The 21067-nt window shown below is 37.8% G+C and overlaps 1 pseudogene; it reads left to right on the top strand.

Annotated features, from left to right (window-relative positions):
* The first annotated feature begins 820 nt into the window (after positions 1-820).
* On the top strand, positions 821-919 carry LOC127666414 (uncharacterized; annotated as a pseudogene).
* Positions 920-21067: the final 20148 nt, after the last annotated feature.

The raw sequence follows: 21067 nt of genomic DNA, 5'->3' as shown, positions 1-21067 counted from the left end.
TAAGTGCCTTTATGTATACATGGAAGAATAAATGAATCCAAGTCTTTGACCTCAAATATAAAAAGCAAAGGCAAAAAGAGTGAAACCCTATTTCAAATAATAATAATTGTTTAAAATTGTTTTGTTTTGAATTGTTTAAATTATCACATTAGCAGGGTTATAAGTTTGGTGGTATTAATGACATGACTACCTCCTCTAGTTAACTCTGATTGATAAATAAAGATGCCAGCAGCCAATAGATGGGATGGGAGACAGAGACAGGATAGAAGTCTTAGGTTTGGGACTGTTAGGAGAAGAAAAGCAGAGATACTCCATTCCTTAGAAATACAGAAGAGAGGCAGAGCTACCATGTAAGGGAGAAAAGAAAGCACTGCCAAGATCGTTGCTCAGTTGGGTCAAGAAGAGCCAAGATGGATCATCAAAAGTAGATAGTAGTAGTAGGAATCATCAGTGGGAGGAAGATTCTAACAGCATGCAAATGTAAAGGGAGATTCTAACAGTTGCCCAGCTATTGTGCTGATTAAGGCATATTAAAAATATATAGGCTGTTTGTGTGTGTATGTGTATGTGTGTGCATGTGTGTATGGGTGTGTTTTATTAGGGAAGATAAACCATTGAGGCTGGCAGTAATCCTGTGCTAGGATTTATTAATAATATTAGTATTACAGCCTATAATCTACCTAGCCAAAAGCAAAAAACAAGTCTTAGAATTGAATTAAAAGTAAAATACACCACACCAATTATATGGAATACAACAAAGACACTCCAAAGAGAAAAGTTTATAGGAGAAAGTGGCTACATGGAAAAAAACCTGTCAGACTCTGCCACATGTATGTAAGTAGGTGGCAGAGAGGAGAAACACTATGTATATGCTCAGAATCTTACCTAAGAACATCTGAATTTTTAATAGCCTAAAAAAATGAGAACCTAAGATGACCACCAGTTGGTGACATGGAGCCTGAAATAGCTCCCAGGCAAAGAGCCAGTTAGAGCCTAGAAAAATATCATCTCTGGGTGTGAGTGAGCCCAAGACAGAGGACTCTCAAAATAGATCCTTTGTTTAGGCCAGAGGAGGAGTGAAGCTGAAAAAGCCTGCACACTAGTAACATGGACTCACTCATGGAGCTAGACTAAGATGACCACCATTCACTGAATAAAGCCCTGGAGGGGGAGAAGACCATGCCCAAAATGAAATATGCCATTGTCCATAATGCATAGGTGGGGCACAGTACTCCTGAGTTGGCCCTAGACACTCAGAGTCCATGTGTGCCACTAAAAGGACCAGGTAAGTCATGGAGAAATGACAATAAAGAGAAAGATGTGAGCATGAAAGAGAGAGGTGACTGGAGACTCAGATGTAATGAGGAATAGTCTGATGTGAGTAGCTGATGATGTATCCTGACATGCTGCCACCAGGAACCAGTCCTGGGTTTGTGGCTTTTCAGCACCAGGGGTTTATTACCACCAAATACTAAGCAGACAGCCATGGTCTTGGGTGCTGCCATGAGTCATATTAATGTCAGAGGACTGTGCAGAACTTGCTCCACCCATCATTTGAGAATCATTTGAGAACTGTCCCTAGAGCCATGAAAGCAAGAGAGCAGATCCCACCCTAGTCAGCATCTCCTACAGTCTCCTACAATGTGGGGTTTGTAGGAGAGCCAGATTCCAGTGTTGTAGAACTGGTCCCACTACTTCTCTGCTGAGAGGTTACATAGAGGAGGAAGACATGTCCCCTCACTTCCTCCCCTTTGCCACCTACATTAGTCTGGAGAGCTGGTCCTGAGGTCATCAAAGTGGTGGAGCTATCACTGGCCCTTGCCTACTACAACACTAAGGAGAATGTGCCCTGCATCTCACCTGGGGCACAGAGAAGAGCTGGTCCTAAATGTGGAAGTTGTGGATGATCAGGATGCAAGAACATGAGCACAGTAGTACCTGTATTCCCTCTTGTTTAAGGCTAGTGGTGAGGATGAAAGAGAGACACCTTCCTCTTCTCTCTCATTCCTTGCCATCTATGGAAAGTGGGAGAGCTGGTGCCGGTGTCATGAGAGTGGGAAAATTGGCCATGCCCCAAACCAGCTGCAACACTAAGAAAAGCATACCTTACATCTCACCTGAGCATCAGGGGAGAGCTGGCCCTCATTGCAGGGGTTTCTGGTGAGCCATCTTCAGCAGGAGGTAGAAGACTGACCATCTCATTTACCTATCAGGCCCAGATCCAGGACTTTGAATTGGGACACCCCCAAAATCTATCCCATTGGTGAACTTCTAGAGTGCATGAGGTGGCTCATCCTATAGATCTAAACCAATAGGATCTCCTCATATAGGGCAACAGTAGGTTATCTGAGAGTAATCCAAGTGAGGTTCCTGTGGTGATCCTCCAGACAGTAGCTCATTGTAATGGATATTTGAAAGCAATAAAATGTGTGAACAAAAGTGTATCGTATGGAACAAACTGACACACTACAGCTTCCACCATGGCACTTTTCCCTGTTGGGGTAGTAGATTTCAAAGATAAAGGGTGGGGTCAAGGGGAAATGGAATGATTGGGTATGGAGTAAATTATATAAAATTCACAAAGAGCCAATAAAAGGGTTTTAAAACTGGAGAGATTTTATATTAGTAATTAATCATGTACCTTAAAGCTTTGCTAAAACAAGAATAGACAGCATCCAAAAAGAATATATGGGAATTGACCATAAAGGCCAAGGGTAAAATTAATTAAATACGTTTTAGAAAATGTACACAGAAACAGTGAAACAAATAATTATTTTAGGTTCACCTAAACCCATTGCAACAGTACCCCATAACAGCTAACATCAGATACTGATGGTTAAATGTTCCTTTATTCTAAGTATGACACTGGTAGAGCTCAAAGAGTGGCTTAAGCTTTATTTATCATTGGTGATTCAGAAATATTTGATATGTAGTTAATTTAAAATTTTATATGAGGAAAATTTACAAAAATATGAGTTTTGGTTCTAAAAATACAATAATGTCATACATGAATATTTTAACTTGCCATGAATGAAATTGAAAATCTAATATAACACCATTTAAGATAAAAATCAGAAAATCACAAAAAGCCTCTGAATGAGATATTAGGACTTACCATAAATGTTTTAAGTTGTTAATTTCAAAATAAATTCATGAAAGTCAACCAATGTTTATATGACCAGTATTTATACTTTTAAAGCAAATGTTTCTGGTACTAAATTGGTCACTGCAACATTACCTACACTATATTCTATTTAATAAGTAATGTTTTAAACTCAATAGATCCTATAACAAAAATATAACTCCAAACTATAAAAAACATACATCAAATGAACACCTGAAAACTTGATTTTGTTGCTCATTCAAACTGCACAATGTGTAAGCACATTGACACACATTCCTGAAAGATCTCAGCGCATCTGGTTTAGCAAGTCTTTCTCATCACCTCAAGTTATGTAATTAAATTGAATGGCCAAAACACTAAGTTATCTGTGGACTCTACATCAGGAAAATAAGTGAAAGGTCATTCACTTAATTGGCCTTCATTTAATTTTCTTCTGTTCATCTTTTATCTAATTAGGAATATACATTTTATTTATTCTTAATTTTGTACTTATACCTGGGAAGGGTATAGGAGTTAATATGTTGTTGATGTACCACAATTTCTTTTATTTACAAATCCAAATCCTTGCTATTGTTTCAAGCCATGTTTATAATTTATTTGAGGAAATACATAATTGTTAAGCACTCAGATGGAGTGGTGTCCATTGCTGACAACAACAGAGGATTTTCTAGCCCAGCATGCTTGCCATTACTTTCTATATGCCCATTAATAACAAACTCCAGCATGTCTTCAGTTTATTTATACCTGCATGCATTCTACACACATGGATGAAATTCATTTAGGCCAGAATAGAACATGCCTGGAAAACAGCAGTATAGGAACTGATCAAGTCTTGCCATTGTGCCTAACTTTGATTTAGTGGTACTTTGATCACTTCAGTTTTAAGAAATTGATATCAAAAGTACAGAACTTAGTTGTTTGTTATCAGAACAAATATTCAGAATCTATATTATTGTGAGAAACAAACTTTAGCCTATATGTTTCTCTATGTTCTGTATTGTTTAAAATGGGTATGTATAAAATAATATTTTCATAAACAGTATCCTTCCCATTCTCCTAAACCAGTATCAGAAGCCTCAATTATTCTTATTGTCCTATCAGAAGTTAAAGTCAACATTACTTCATTCAAATTGAGGAAAATATCTCTGAATTCTATCTAGGTTGCTGAGATCAATCTCATGGGGAAAACCAGATGTGCAACACTATGGAAATTGAATTGAAGTCTAAAGCATATTGTTATGACAATGCACTTCTGTCAATATTGATAACATACTAAATTAGATTTCAAGTACTGAAGGAGTACAGAAAGATTGAAACTAGAAAGAGAAGTAAGAGCAGAAGAAAATGATACAGAAAAGTGTTTAGTTAAAAAGCAATGTTAGTACAGAGGTTAGAGTTATCCACTTACTATATTATGTAGTGTGGCTTTATAAATTTTGTAATAATTTATAATTTTATAATAAAAATCAATAGTTTAAAGTATCATAATTTTTATAATGTGGGGTGCATCTTTATATTAAATTTCTTCATCTTTTTAAAATTTTAATTATGTACATGTGTGTATGTGTGTGTCTATACATAATATATTGGGCAATATCTAAAATATTCAGAACTTAGTAAGAGGATTCCGTGAGCTGAAGTTTTGGGCAGTTACAAACAGCCCATTTTGGGTGCTTAGAACTAAACTTGGGTAGTCTGGAAGATCAGTAACTACTTAAAACCACTGAGCAATCATTCTAGCCTTCCCTCAATCTTTTGAATAATTATGAAATGATTAAATATTATAAAATTATTCTGAGATAGGGAAAATTTAATCTGTGCTGAAAACAGAAGAGGACACACATAATGTTGAGTAAAGATATTTCAAATAAAGCAAATACTGAAAGGTAGTGTTGAAGTAAAAAAATATTGTAGCTAGAGTGAATTGAAATCTGGACGAGTGGAAAATAGAAAAAAATGAGGGAAAAGTAATTAAGAATCCGTAGTGAAATTTCAGTCAGGTAACTAAATATAAGCACTTACTATCAAAGGACTGTATTATATAAAGTCATGCAAGATATGTACTTGAATGTACTACTTTATAGATATGAGTATATCTATATGTAAACATTTATAATAAAATATTTACACTAATTTCAAAATTACTCATCAAATATGTGCCTACAGATAGACATTTCAAATAGTACTTTACTATTGTACAGAAGTAATTGGGTGTATCATTCTGAGAAACCCATGAGTACTGCTGTGGAAACATTCATATCTGAAACATCTAAGATAACAGATGAAATTAGTCTGTTTTTAATCTGATATATTTTTCTCATGTTTTGACAAAGTCTCAGTGTTATACCTGCCCTAAAAAATTAGGCAACATTTAAAATTGCTCTTATTTCTGCAGATTAGATTCTCACCTGCAGAACTTTTTGCAAGAATCTAATTGAGTCATTTTAATTACATTAGAAGTGTGTGAATGTCTATTTCTAGATCAGTGGTACGAAGAACATTTACTTATTCAGTGCCATTCTTTTCTTTTCAAAGAAGTGCCATTTGTATTTTTTTTTTAGTTCTTTACTTATGTATTAGTGTATACTTTCAGTTAAAATTCATACATTTACAGGCATACATAAATATTCATAAAATCAAATACAAATGGACATTCTTCATACACATTTCTGTATTCTTATTTCTTGTGAAGAACTTAAGCTCTTCAGTATAGTGAATGAAGGGCATAAGTATTTGTTCTTAAAACTGCCATGCAAGAACCCTTGATTTCAAACAGAAAGGAGTTTTAATCTTACTTTCCCATCAACTTTGGTGTCACAGTCTAAGCTCCTGAATTTTTTTTTTTTAATTTTGATGTAGCAAGAACAATGGTTGCTATGTTTATAGGTGAACTCTATGGGAACAAGGAATGTTAAACACTCCAGACTATCTCATCAAGAGGAGAGATACATAGTTTGTTTTCTATCCAAAATGATGGGAGCAGACATTCATAATAGCTTGGTGACCTTAGCACCATCTGTGTGGTCAGAGACCACACTGGATCCTCCCTCAGATCCTTGTCTTGAGCTTCTTTTACCAGTAAATCTATAGAATTTATCTTTATGGAAAATGTCCTTGTACTTTACAAAGAGTTTATCAGCATTTTTTCCACCAGGTTGTGTCTTGCTTAAATAGGCCTAAAATAAACTACTCTTACTTTCTAAAAAGCAGACTTTCTGAGTTGACCCAAAGTCTAAAGGAAGCACTTCAATTTTAAATACCCATTTTCTTTAAGATTTTTTTTCAGGATCAAATAATTTCCTTTTTTTAAAAATCACTTATCAGTTACATTAATTGTCACCTTTGATCTTGTCACCCTTTATGTTCTAGTAACTTTGTAATAAGCTCAATTTTACCATATAATAGTTTTATATTATTATCTTCTTCTTAATATATTATTTCCTCATTGGTAAACTGTATTCTTCTTTCATACATAATCTTATTCCAAGAAGTTCATTTTATGCATTGGAGAAACCTATAAGACCCCAGCAGAACTGAACTATGAGTAATTTCATACATCTGTAAGCAAATAATAACATTCATTTTCAATGTCATAAATAAATTTTAATCTTAAAATTTAAGGAAATACAAGAAACATTTTTTGATTTTACAAAGAATATAAAAAGGGGCAGATTAGCATAAAGAGTACCCTAGTTGTTAAAGGAGTTTAACATAGTATGATATCTATTCATACCTTTTATGTGAAGTGTGGGTCTGTCTATCATTTCAGGGTTCTTTAATATCTTGTATGTTGGAACATATCTTGCCTCAGTCTTAAATTCTCCTTTTTCTGAACAGGAATTGTTGTTCACAGGTAATTGAGAATATTTAAACTTCTAAAACAAGATGCAAACAACATATTTTTCCATGTCATCTGTGGTATAATTTTACAATTTCTACAGGGAATTCAGTCTCTTGCCTTCAGTTATACAACATGTTGCTAGCTACTTTTCTCCCCAGGGTTTTGTAGAAATTAGAGTTAAACTTGAAAAATAAACTTGGGAAAAGGAGAAAGGTCCTCAATTGTATTATTAAATAACATAAAATTTGTATTTTGTTTTCTCTTGTCTTTTTTCTTTTCTTTTTCTGTTGTCTACATACTAAAAACTCCACTGTGACTATTTTTATTTTATATATCATATTTTTGAAACTTCTTTTAAGTTCATAAAATAAATAAAAAGCATCAATTTAAGTTCTCATTTTAATTAGAAAAAGATCCTTGAGTGTTTCATCTCTTTACTTGTAAATAGAACATTGCTGAAGTTTGTCAATCACTTTCAAACCCTTAAGTGAAGTAGAGTCACCATGGCACCACTAGTCTTGCACTCCACATATTAATAAGCCTTTAATATTTCTAGGTGATATATATTTTTTAAATCCAGCTAATAACATTTCCTTCCATTTTTCTTTATTTTAGAAACTTCTCTATTTTCTTTTCTTCTCCATCTTTTCCACATGTACCTCTCAACTCTCCTTTAAATTCATGGCTTGTTTTTTAATCAAGTGTTCTTGCCTGTATATATTACATGTAATATATTATGCATATCTATTCCCTAATGGAACTTGTTGAGTTGATATGTTACTTGTATGTCTGTTTTCAGGACTTACTTTTCAACACTGGACAATGAATTGCTATGATACTTTCTGGGGAGAACCTTCTCTCCTGTTTACACTTTTGCTCTGCTCTCTAGTTCTTTTTATATGCTTTTCCCCATCCAGTTTGGAATGTGAATTTGTGTCACTCTTTTTTTTTTCTTGTTTTTTTTTAAAATTTTTTTTATTCGATATAATTTATTTACATTTCAAGTGATTTCCCCTTTTCGAGCCCCCCCTCCCCAAAAGTCCCGTAAGCCCCCTTCTCTTCCCCTGTCCTCCCTCCCACCCCTTCCAAGTTCCCCGTTCTGGTTTTGCCGAATACTGTTTCACTGATTCTTTCCAGAACCAGGGTGTGTCACTCTTTTTAAACTCACATTGGTTCCTGTTTTAGATTACATTTCTTCCTTCTTAAAACCTGTGTTTGTATAGATTGTGTTTATATAGAAGACAATCTGAATTTTGATATCTCAGTACTGTCTCAATTGATAATTAATTCTTACTATTTTACTATATTCTTACTAGAATAGCCTTATAAAAATGGATCAAATAGATTCATAGAAATAGATCCAAATAGAAAGCAGTTAGAAATATACATAAGCACTCTTTGATAAAATGTTTGACTAATACATTGCGACAATAGTGATGATCTATGATATCCTAAAGCATATTAAATATGTAATGTTTTTCCATGGATAGTTTATATCTTTGCATTACAAGAGTTATCTTCTTTCCAAGTTTCCCTTCCACAACTCCCCATCTCATCCCCTTCCCTTTGCTTCTATGTGGATGCTCCCCACCTACACACCCACACACTCCCACCTCACCGCCCTAGCATTCCTGTACACTGGAACATTAGGCATTCACAGGACCAAGGGTCTCCCCTCCATTTGATGCCAGATAAGCCATCCTCTGCTACACATACAGCTGGAGCCATGTGTCCCTCCATGTATATTCTTTGGTTGGTGCTTTAGTCCCTGGAAATTCTGTGGAGTCGGGTTGGTTGACATTGTGGTTCTTCCTATGGGGCTGCGAAACCTTTCAGCTTCTACAGTCCTCCCCCTAACTTCTCGATTGGGGTCCCCTTGCTCAGTCTGAGGATTGGCTGTGAGTATGAGGATCTATGTTGGTCAGACTCTGGCAGAGCCTATCAGGAGATAGCTATATAAGGCTCTTATCACCAAGCACTTCTTGGCATCTGCAGTAGTGTCTGAGTTTGGTGTCTGCATATATGATGGATCCCCAGATATCGAGGATATCTCTTGATATTTTTCAGTTATGAAATCTCTGATTAGCTCTGTATCCCACTTTTAATATATATATATATATAATTAATATAGGTATTAATATAATTTATGTTATATATTAGCCCTCTATTTGGTGTAGGATTAGTGAAGTTTTTTCTCAATCTATAGATTGATGATTTGTCCTATTGGCAGTGTCTTTTACCTTACAGAAGTTTTTCAGTTTCATGAAGTCCCATTTATTAATTGTGGATGTTAGATTCTCAGCTACTGGTGTTTTCTTCAGAAAGTTTCCTCATATGCCACTGAGCTCGAGGCTCTTTCACACTTTCTCTTCTATTAGATTTAACATATCTGGTTTTATGCTGACTTCCTTGATCCAATTGGACTTGACCTTTGTACAAGGTGATAAATATAGATCTATTTTCATTCTTCTACATAAAAACTACAAGTTAAACCAGCACTATGTTTCCACTGTATGTGTTTGGTTTCATTGTCAAAGTCCAAGTGTTTATTGGTGTGTGTTTATTTCTGGGTTTTCAGCTCGATTCCATAGATCATTCTGTCTGTTTCTGTCTGAATACCATGTGGTCTTTATCACTATTTCTTTGGAGTGTAGGTTGAGATAAGGGATGGTGATTGCCCCTGAAGATCCTTTATTTTGAGGATTGTTTCAGCTATCAAGGGATTTTTTTTCATATGAAGTTAAGAATTGCTTTTTCCATTTCTGTAAAGAATTGCTTCATAATTTTGATGGAGATTGCAATGAATCTGTAGATTGCTTTTGGTAAAATGGCCATTTTTACTCTGTTAATCCTAGAAATCCATGAGCATGGGAGATCTTTCCACCTTCTGAAGTCTTCTTTGATGTTTTTCCTCAAGGATTTAAAGTTCTTTTGATATAGATCTTCAATTGGTTGGAGTTACACCAAGCTATTTATACTATTTGCCACTATTGTGAATGGTTTTATGTGCCTAATTTCTTCCTCAGTCTGATTATCATTTATAAAGGAAGGCTATTTATTGAATTAATTTAATATTCCACCATGTCACTGAAATTGTTTATAAGCTATAGGTGTTCTCTGGTGGAATTTTGGGGATTACTTATGATATGATTGAATCATATCATCTGTGAATAGTGATACTTTGACTCCTTCCTTTATAATTTGTATCCTTTTGACCTCCTTTAGTTGTCTAATTGTTGGCGCTAGAAATCAAGTACTATTTTGAGTAGATATGGAGATGGTAGAAAACTTTGTCTTGTCCCTAATTTTAATGGGATATCGTCTATTTTCTCTCCATTTAATTTTATGTTGCACTTGGCTTGCTCTACATTGCTTTTTATATGTTGTGGTACATGCCATGTATTTCTCATCTCTCCAAGACTTTTACTATGAAAGGTTGTATTTTGTCTGAGGCTTTTTCAGCATCTACTGAGAAGATCATTTGATTTTTTTCTTTGAGTGTGCTTATATACTGTATTAAATTGATGGATATCCCTATATTGAATTAACTCTGCATCCCTGGGATGAAGACTACTTGATCATGGTGAATGATAGTTTTGATGTGTTCTTAGATTCACTTTGTGAGAATTTTATTGAGTGTTTTCCATCAATATTCATAACTGAAATTGGCCTAAAGTTCTCTTTCTCTGTTGAGTCTTTGTGTGATTTAGGTATAAGGGTGATTGTAGCTTCATAGAATTAATTACATAGTGTTCCTTCTGTTTATATTTTGTTGAGTAGTTTGAGAAGTGTTAGTATTAGCTCTTCTTTGAAGGTCCAGTAGAATTTTACACTAAAACTATCTTGCTCTTGGATTGTTTTGTTTGGGAGATTTTTAATGACTATTTTATTTCCTTAGGAGTTTTGGACAATTTAGTTTACTTGATCTTGATTTTTGGTACATAGGATTTGTTTAGAAAATCATCTATTGTATCTACATTTTTCCATTTTGTTGAATATAGTTTTTTGTAGTAGTTTCTGATAATTTTTAGAATTTCCTTATTTTCTGTTGTTATGGCCCCTTTTTCATTTCTGATTTTGTCAATTTGGACACTGTCTATTTTCCCTTTAGTTAATTTGCCTGTTTATATTCTCATGTATTTACTGTGTGGAAGTGCCCTCATAATAAAAAAAATAAAGGTGGAAATATCCTTGTGTAAATTTTTCAAATAAAAGATTATGGGAACACCAATGGAGAAGTTAAGGCAAGCATTGAAGAAGTTGAAGGAGTTTGCAACCCCATAGGAAGAACAACAATATCAACTAACAAGACCTCTCAAAGTTCCCAGAGACTAAGCCACTAACCAAAGAGTACACATGGGGTACCAATGGCTCTAGCAGAGGATTGCCTTATTGGGAATCACTGGGAGGGAAGACTCTTTGAATATAAAATTAGCTCAAACAAAAAGCCTCCTGTGGAGGCTGGATGACCCAGGATATGGGAACTCTAAGGCACTCAGGCTGGAGTGGGTGAGAAGATGGGGAGCATTCTCATAGAGACAGGGGGAGGCAGGTGGGTTTTATGGAAGGGAACTGGGAAGGGAGATAACATTTGAAATGTAAATAAATAAAATAACCAAAAAATTAAGAAAGAAGAAACTCAGTCAATTATTTTACACATGTTACATGATAGTGAAACTAAATGATCAAGGAAACTAAGTGACTTAAAGAAATGAACAAATTTCTACATGTAACTAATCCACTTATGTTAATGCAAGACTATGTGAGATAAGTTTTAACAGACTGAACAAGCAGACTAAAGAACTAGCTAAAAAAAAATTGTCCCAAATAAAAGTGCTCCAATCCTGCATAAAAGAAAGCTATTGCACAAAATGTAAAAAGAAGAAACACTATTGTTTCCCAGTTTGTTTACTGCTAACACAGCTAAGAGTCACTTAAAGGGAGCTTCATTTGAGGAACTGCTCAGAACCCACTGACCTGTGCCAATATTGGGAATTTTCAGATTATTGATTAGTATGGGAAAACAGTTCATTGTGTGCAGTGCTATCTTTAGCTGTATAAGTAAGTGGGCCCAGTCCTTAGTTATATAAAATTCTTACATGTTCTCTGCTTTAAGTTATGCCTCTAGTTTTCTGCCTGCAGTTTTGGACATAATTTCTTTCTGTGGTAGACTACTTTTTGAAAATGTAAGCTGTAATAATCCTTTGCTCTCCAAAGGTTTTTTGGTCCCTGTGTTTATTGTAGTAGGAGAAAAAGATAAATAGGATGATTACTAAACTATTTCTATGAAGTTAACATTACTTTATTGTCAAAACCAGGAAGTCAATAGAAAGTTGAATTAGCATGGTACTAAAGACAAATCACATCATAGTCTGAACATATGCAGAAAAGGCATTTGGAAAAAATCTAATATCTGTTGAGAAGATTGGGGCCTGCATATGATAAAATAAACTTTAGAATTATTAAAAAGAATTAAAATAAGAAAATAAAATTTTAAATGGTCTAAGATTAGAAGGCACATACTTTAATGTAAGAAAAGCTATCTATGAAAAACTGAAATCTAGCATTAACCTTAGTGATTAAATTCTCATGTGAGCCAGATACACCACTCTTTCTTAAGCACCCAAAGGATTCTACTTCCAACAGAGAGTAATTTCCTCATGTTTATTTCTTGTTACTTTATTTACAATAGTAAAAGAATTGAAACAACCTAGATATTTAACTAATGCATAGAAAATGTAATTATGCTACATATTCTCAATGTATTTTTGTATAGCTGTAAAGAAAAGATATAATTATCAAATAGATGAAGCTAAAATATATTACAGGCACAAGAAAACCAATGTGACATATTTTCTTTCATTTCTGGATCTTAGTATAAAATCTGTACTTGTAATATCTATAGAAGCAAGAAAAAATATATTTTGGAGATGGATGCCCTCTGGGATCTAATATAGGAGAATGTAGGTATAGAAGCATAATATGGTGACTAGAAAAGTTTAAGTAGCTAGAATGTGGAGAATAAAAAAACACTAGACATTAAAGGGAATATTAACAAAAAGGAAAGATTCAAAATGAAAGCAAATCTAGTAGTAACAAATCTTTTACAAATTAAAAAACTTATAATACATAGTGGACATTAAAAATTAGAACACATTTTGAAAATATTTAGATACTTTTCAATAAAATTGAACATCATAAGTAAATGTCTAAATTCAATTTCTAGTTAAAGTTCATGTTTTTGTCCTCCAGAAGACAAAAATTTCACTGTGGATCTTTGGTCTACACCACAAAAACATAGTCTTTCCGTATGTGAACATATTGAATTTCTACACAGAGATACTACAATAACTGTATAAACCAACAAATAAGCCACCAGAATGTTGTCAATTCTCTGATGTCTCCTCAAAGGTGTGTGTGTGTGTGTGTGTGTGTGTGTGTGTGTGTGTGTGTGTGCATGTGTGTGTGTGTAATTTGACAGATCATTTGACTCACTTGACACTGTATTATTGGACACTTACTGCAATTACTGGGCATGTATATGGAAAACATCCGTTTTTAGTATAGCAAAGAACAAAACTATCTTCATGTTGGGAGGTGAGCTGTGCACAGGTATCCTGCTCTCATATGGAGCACCAACCTTGAGCTGTGGTAACCTGGTAGGCTGCCAGTTCACAATGCATAGGGCCATGTTAGAGGAACAACAGGCCTCAGGCTGCATGCAGACCAGACTGAGGACTGGCCCATGGAGGAAACCACACCAGTATGCCTTCTGTCTGCCCCCTTTTCCCTTCTGTTCCGGGGCTGGCCGAGCTGCCACGGGGCGGGGGGGAACATTCTCAGCTCTTCTGTAGTACCCTGTGCTGCCATGTGATGCTACAGAACCTGTCACCCCTGGCCTCTGTGAGGCCTAGGGACCCTGAGACTCCTCCGGGGTCCCTACCGTAGATAGGGGTCCTGTGGCTTCTCGCAGCCAGACATGCAACCAGCTGTGTGAGGGCACACAACAGTATCCTGGAACTGCTTTGCTAAAGTCAGCAAGCTCTGTCAAGATGTGGTTTTTCACTCACTCTCCTTTTTCCCACACCGCACGTCCTACAAGCTGCAGCAGCAGCAGTTTCCAGTTTCTACCCTGCCAGAGCAAGCTAGCTCTGGCAAGACAAGGGTCTTTTCCCTTCCCCCTTTCCCCACACCGCACGCACTACGAGCTGCTGAGGCACCCTACAAGTGCAGAAAAGATGGTTGCACAATGCAGACCCTCTGCTAGAATGCACACACAGACCCACAGGGGACCTTGGGTGATGCGACCTTGTTCAAAAGTAGGTCTTCCAGAAACGTTGTAGTTTTATGAGGTCCCATTTGTCAATTCTTGATCTTAGAGCATAAGCTATTGGTGTTCTATTCAGGAAATTTTCCCCTGTGCCCATGTCCTCAAGGGTCTTCCCCATTTTCTTTTCTATTAGTTTTAGTGTGTCAGGTTTTATGTGGAGGTCCTTGATTCATTTGGAGTTCAGCTTAGTACAAGGAAAGAAGAATGGATCAATTGGCATTCTTCTGCATGCTGACCTCCAATTGAACCAGCACCATTTGTTGAAAAGACTATCTTTTTTCCACTGGATGCTTTCAGCTCCTTTGTCGAAGATCAAGTGACAATAGGTGTGTGGGTTCATTTATGGGTCTTCAATCCTATTCCATTGATCTGCTTGCTTGAAATTGTACCAATACCATGCAGTTTTTATCACTATTGCTCTGTAGTAAAGTTTAAAGTCTGGGATACTGAATCCCCCTGAAGTTCTTTTACTGTTGAGAATAGTTTTAGCTATCCTGGGTTTTTTGTTATTCCAGATGAATTTGAGCATTGCTCTTTCTCGCTCTATGAAGAACTGGGTTGGGATTTTGATGGGGATTGCATTGAATCTGTAGATTGCCTTTGGCAATATGGCCATTTTAACTATATTAATCCTGCCAATCCATGAGCATGGAAGATTTTTCCATTTTCTGAGATCTTCTTCGATTTCCTTCTTCAGAGATCTGAAGTTCTTGTCATATAGGTCTTTCACTTGTTTGGTTAGAGTCACCCCAAGATACTTTATGCTATTTGTGGCTATTGTGAAGGGTGTCATTTCCCTAATTTCTTTCTCAGCAAAGTTTCTATAAGGCAAAGGACACTGTCAAAAGGACAAAACATCAACCAACAGATTGGGAAAGGATCTTCATCAACCCTAAATCTGACAGAGGGCTAATATCTAATATATACAGAGAACTCAAGAAGGTAGAACCTAGAGAAACAAATAACCCCATTAAAAAGTGGGGTACCGAGCTAAACAAAGATTTTTTCACATGAAGAACTTCGGAGGGCTGAGAAACACCTTAAGAAATGTTCAACATCATTAATCATTAGGGAAATGCAAATCAAACCACCAGACAGAATAGGTAAAAAACTCAGGAGACAGCAGGTGCTGGCAAGGATGTGGAGAAAGAGGAACACTCCTCCACTGCTGCTGGGATTGTAAGATGGTGCAACCACTTTGGAAAGCAGTCTGGAGGTTCCTTAGAAAACTGGGCATGGCACTTCCAGAGGACCCTGCTATTCCACTCCTGGGCATATACCCAGAAGATTCCCCAGCATGTAATAAGGACACATGCTCCACTATGTTCATAGCAGCCCTATTTGTAGTATCCAAAAGCTGGAAACAACCCAGGTGTCCCTCAACAGAGGAATAGATACAAAAAATGTGGTATATCTACACAATGGAGTATTATTCAGCCATTAGAAACAATGAATTCATGAAATTCATAGACAAATGGATGGAGCTGGAGAACATCATACTAAGTGAGGTAACCCATTCTCAAAAGATCAATCATGGTGTGCACTCACTGATAAGTGGATATTAACCTAGAAACTTGGAATACCCAAGAAATAATCCGCATATTAAATGATGTAGAAAAAGAACAGAGGAGTGGCCCCTGGTTCTGGAAAGACTCAATGCAACAGTATAGGGGAATTCCAGATCAGGGAAGTAGGAAGGAGAAGATGGAGGAACAGGGGGAGGGAAGAGGGCTTATGGGACTTGAGTGGGGACCCAGAAAAGGGGAAATAATTTGATATGTAAATAAAGAATACATCGAATAAAAAAAAGTGGGTCTTCCTCTGATCTCTTTCTCTCTCTCCCTCCCCCCCCTCTCTCTCTCTCTCTCTCTCTTTCTCCCTCCCCTCCACATGTTTCTGTCCAGCTTCTCCCCACCTTCTTCAGTTGCTAGCTAGCACAGATTCCTGCTGTGGCAGAAAGGTTCCAGGACTCCGATGCCCCTCCCACTTCGTTGCTCTCTCTGTTTCTACCTCAGTAAGTCATCCATGCTTTTCTGCTGATCCTTCAGTCACAGCCAGTCTTTACTCTCTGCCTCTCCCCCAGCCCCTCAGTGCCCTTAGAGCTGCAAGGCAGAGGACAGTGCCTGCCCTGAGCTCTCTGCTTCCGTGGTCTTCTAGCCAACATGTGGTTCCCTGAGGCCCCAGCAGGCCCAAAAGGCCAAATTACACTAGCCAGCAAGCTTCTGATGCTTTGGCTAGGAAGCCTCTCATTTTCCTCTCCTTGGCTGTGTTATCTATTCTTATCTTCTAAGCTTTCTTTTAAGATTGGCTTTTTATGTCCTTTCCAAGAAAAAACTTACTGGGGGAAACAGGCAACCTGTCTGCTAAGAGCACAATGCAGCCTCTTGGCCTCAGGCCCCACCCCCATCCACCTAAGGCCCCAAAAGCTGTACCTGGGTGCTTTTCAACCCAAAATTTTCTTGCTTCTTTACTTAAATGCTTATTTTTCTCCCTAACATTCATGATATATATCCAAAATTTTCAACTTGTTTAAGATTTCTTTTAAGGTCCAAAAGTCATCTAATATGCTTCCAGTGGTCAAATTAATTATGCTGATTACCATCATTCAATCCTTAATTAACCACCAATTTCCTTTTACTATCTGTTACTGCCTATCCTAGATGCACAATTAATATGATATTTACTTTCTCAGCCATCCAAAGCAGACTTAAAGCATGATTTCCAGAACTAAATTCCTCAAGCACCCTTGATTTTCGGGGATTCTAACAATGATCCATGCTCTTCCCAAGTAAACCATTATGGGCCTAACATTCGCTATCCATGCTATGCAGACATTACCCTGCTGGAGTTCTGCTCCTCTGTTATAATTACTCTACAGGTTTATCCCCCCACAGATACAGCAGGGACAGCGCCACCTCCTGGGATCTGTATGAGAACAAAGCTGCATTTCAGACACCTCATCTGACTGAAAACTCTCTACACACTGAGATTCACACACATGTGCTGAACCCCACAGACGGCAGACTTGGGACCTTCCAGCTGAAGATGAACACTCTTGCCAAAGCCAAATGAAATGGCTGCTGAACTTGGGGGAGGTTACATGATAGTAAGAAAAACATAATGGCTATCTAGATTGATTACTATTTAAAACTGATGCTATTACCCTCAAACTGTGCTACCCATTAATTCAATCATCCCTTGCCTTCCCAACCCCTACTCTTACCACTCTGGCTTAGTTGTGTTACTCCTCTGTCATATACTTCCAACCCACCCAAAATTTTCACCACAAATGACACAGTCACTCCAGGGACTAAAAGTAAAGAAAGGGATATCGGACTGTAAAAGGAAGTCTTTGTTCTGTCTAAGCTGTGTCTAAACCCCAGTGATCCAGTGGATTTAATCCATGGGGGATGGACAATCTGCTTGCCCAGGTTCCCAGACACTAGTCTCCTGACACCACGAGGCCCTCAACTCCATAATCCTTTAGCCTTCAGTCATGTAGGGCAATTCCTCAAGCCCCTGGTATTCTGGCTAGACTCCACTCCCACAGTTACCTGGCAACAGCCAGGTAGCCTGGCCCACTATAAAAGGGGATGCTTGGTCCCTCCTCTCTCCCATTTTCTTACTCTCTCCCTTGACTCTTGCCCCCTTGCTCCCCCTCTCTCCTCATTCTCTTCCCAACTCTCTCCACATGGCCATGGCAGGCTTCTACTTCCCTATCTTTTCTCTTTCCCCCTACTTTTCTATAATACATGGGCTACCTCCTTCCATCTGAATCTGCAACAATGGAAAAAGCCCACATCTGGTGCCCAACATGGTGCTTGAACAGACACAATTACACAGAACGGATACTACAGGAAGATAAGATAGATCCCTGTCCCATGGAAACAATCAATCTGTCTTTTCCTACTGTGCTTTTAGTCAGCACGATAGAGTGGACTTTGACAATCCAAAGGGGCAACTGAAGACTCCTGGCCAGAGCTTCTTTCTGGTGTTCAGTGAAGGTCTCTTTGGTCTCTGTCTAAATTCTGACAGCCTGCAATAGGCATTGTCAAGGACTCTCTATCTAACTTCTTAAAACAAAAAGAAAACCTGGTAACACAACAGCCACATAAAAGTCATAGGGCAGCTGCCAATTCTTAAATCTGTGAGAAGGTTTAGCATTTTGGACCTCTGTGGAATCCTCCAAAGCTAAATAGGCCAAGGGAGCATTCCCATTGGACAAGTGCTTCTCTTTTTCTATCATGGGCAACACACCATGACATAAAAAATCACCCCTAGCCATGGAAATATGTGCCCTATTAAAACACCAGGGAATAAAGATAGTAAAAAAGCAAGCCTCCTTCTTTGGGGAGGAAGTCCTTCAGATAGCACCATGCATGGCCAATATTTATACCCCAATCTCATGGATCTGAGTAGCTTCTCTCATCAAAACCAGGGATACCCAAGAAAGAAAAACACCCTCCCGTGATTTTTTGCTGATCTTAGCCGACATTCAGCAATGCATAAGGCATCTAAAATAGTACAGTCTAATAGGACCACAGCCCCTGATGCCCTTCAGTCAAATGAACTCAAAGATCAAGGTCCTAGAAACTGCTCTATTTCAGATCTCACAGTCCTTGCCCTACTAATAAGGGAAATAAAGTCCATCTACCCACCCCTGTCTCCTTATGCCTCAGACAAAACACCAAATAAAGCATCTGCTCCTACTGCCCCTCTTCCCACTCAGGGCTACACTCCATTGAAAAACAAAGGAGCTATCACCTGCCTTTCCCCTTACTTCACCTTCCCCGATCCAATCAGAGAGAGGTATTTCTTCTCTACCTTCTCCAAACCCAAGCCATAAAAGTGAAGTAAATTCAAAACTCATAGACAAAGCCCCACCTAGCTCTATAGCCCCTTACCCCCAAACATATATCACCCAACAGCTTTGTAATTTTTGAGACTCTCTTGCAAAAACTAACCCCTTGGAAGCCTGGATTCTTCCCCTCCTTGTCCCCATGCTAGCCATTGGAGCGTTGCTTCTCTTGGCACTCTGTCTCATTCAGTTTCTAAAGCAGCAGGTGAGTAGCATTGCAAAAATCATTACCAATCAGGCCATGGTTCAATATCAAACTGTTTCCAACATAGGAAACAGTTATCCTGATGACACCTCTCCCTTATACAAAGAAAAAGTGGGATTTGTTAGAAGGTGAGCTGTGCACAGGTAGCCTGGTCCCAGGTTGAGCACTGACTTTGAATCCCAGCAACCTGGTAGGTCACTTCTGCCTACATGGGATGGAAGGAGTTTGGTCACACCCTATGGTCCCTAGGCTCCTGTTCCAGTTACTACTCCCATAATTCCCTGCAGCAGAGGTGTATGGCTATCAGTCATGCAGGATCAGGACCAAGCTTTCCCACATGTAAATAATGTTTCCCCAAATTCTCAGTTCAAGCCAACAAGAAGTACCTGCTGTCAAACCCTGAATCAACCCCCAAACTGTATATAAACCCTATCCTGAATCCTATAGATTATTATTAAAAGCATGTGAGAACTACTCCATCATCTGAGAGCTTCTGTCATAAGAGCTGTAACACTTGGGAAGAGATCTGCTCTCTGGAAGGGCGACCTGCAGCTCTGCTGCACTCCTCCAAGGTTAGTCAGCCTTTCAGCCCTGCTGTCCTGACAGCAGGACAACATGGGTGACCAAGACAGTGACATGGCAAAGATGGAGGAGGTGGAATCAGCTACAGCGGCAGAAGCAACTTCCCCCTAATCCCTGCTCCCACCCTCTTCCCTCTGCCAGAATTCGTGTACCTGGTCAGGTCAAAGACCTCTATGAAAAGCCTCGGTATGCACGCCCATATCTTCATATTTCTGATATACCCATTTCAACAAGTAAGACTGCTGTAGATTAAGAAAATTAAATGGACTATAAATACAAAAAACAATAAAAATTTTTAAAAAAGATCCTGACAATTGGCAGGCAAAGAATTCCATCTTTACATTTCCTCTTGTCCATCTGTTGATTCTGGTTCCAAATAACAGAAAAGCGCAATTCATGGGCACAACAAGATGTTTTCTTAGAAAATGTCCTGATCGTATTTATCGGGTATTTTAATTAAGGTTTCCACTGCTGTGAAGAGACACCATAACCAAAGCAACACTTATAAAGGCAGACATTTAATTAGGGTTAGCTTTCAGTTTCAGAGGTTCATTCCAAGACATCATAGTGTGAAACAAGGCATCAGGCAGTGAGACATGATACTGGAGGGGGTGATGAGAGTTCTACATCTTTATCTGAAGCCCTTCAGGAGAGGATTTCCTTCTAGCCAGTTAGCAGGTAGGTGTAAAACTTCCTCCAATAAGGCCAAGCCTATTTCAACAAGGCCATACATTCTAATAGTGCAAGACTCTGGTACAAAATATTTAAACCACCACATGTGGCATCCAGGTATCTGTGAAAAAGGTCAATAGAAAAAAATACATTTGCTGTACTCATTTCCTTTAGACTCCTTAAACTACAAGCACTAGAAAAGCTGAGAACAAGTCACTTGAACAAGAATATTTTCCTATGTTTCTGCTTTCCTTGCAAAAAGAAAATGTAACATAAAATATTATTGAAAGACACGACAGTGTTTGAAATTAATATTTCCAAACGAATGAAGCTTTTGGATCCAATTTCCACAAGTAAACAGCTTCTAAGCCTTTGATTCTGCGCTAGTGAGAGGGTATGACTTTCCCCAGGTAGAGCAGAAATGAGAGGAAATTGCCAGTGAATTTGGGTAAACC

Source organism: Apodemus sylvaticus, chromosome 15 (genome assembly GCF_947179515.1).
Source record: "Apodemus sylvaticus chromosome 15, mApoSyl1.1, whole genome shotgun sequence".
In the NCBI taxonomy this organism is placed as follows: Eukaryota; Metazoa; Chordata; class Mammalia; order Rodentia; family Muridae; genus Apodemus; species Apodemus sylvaticus.
Note: the sequence above shows the minus strand (reverse complement) of the source record. Positions and strands in the feature narration are given on the sequence as shown.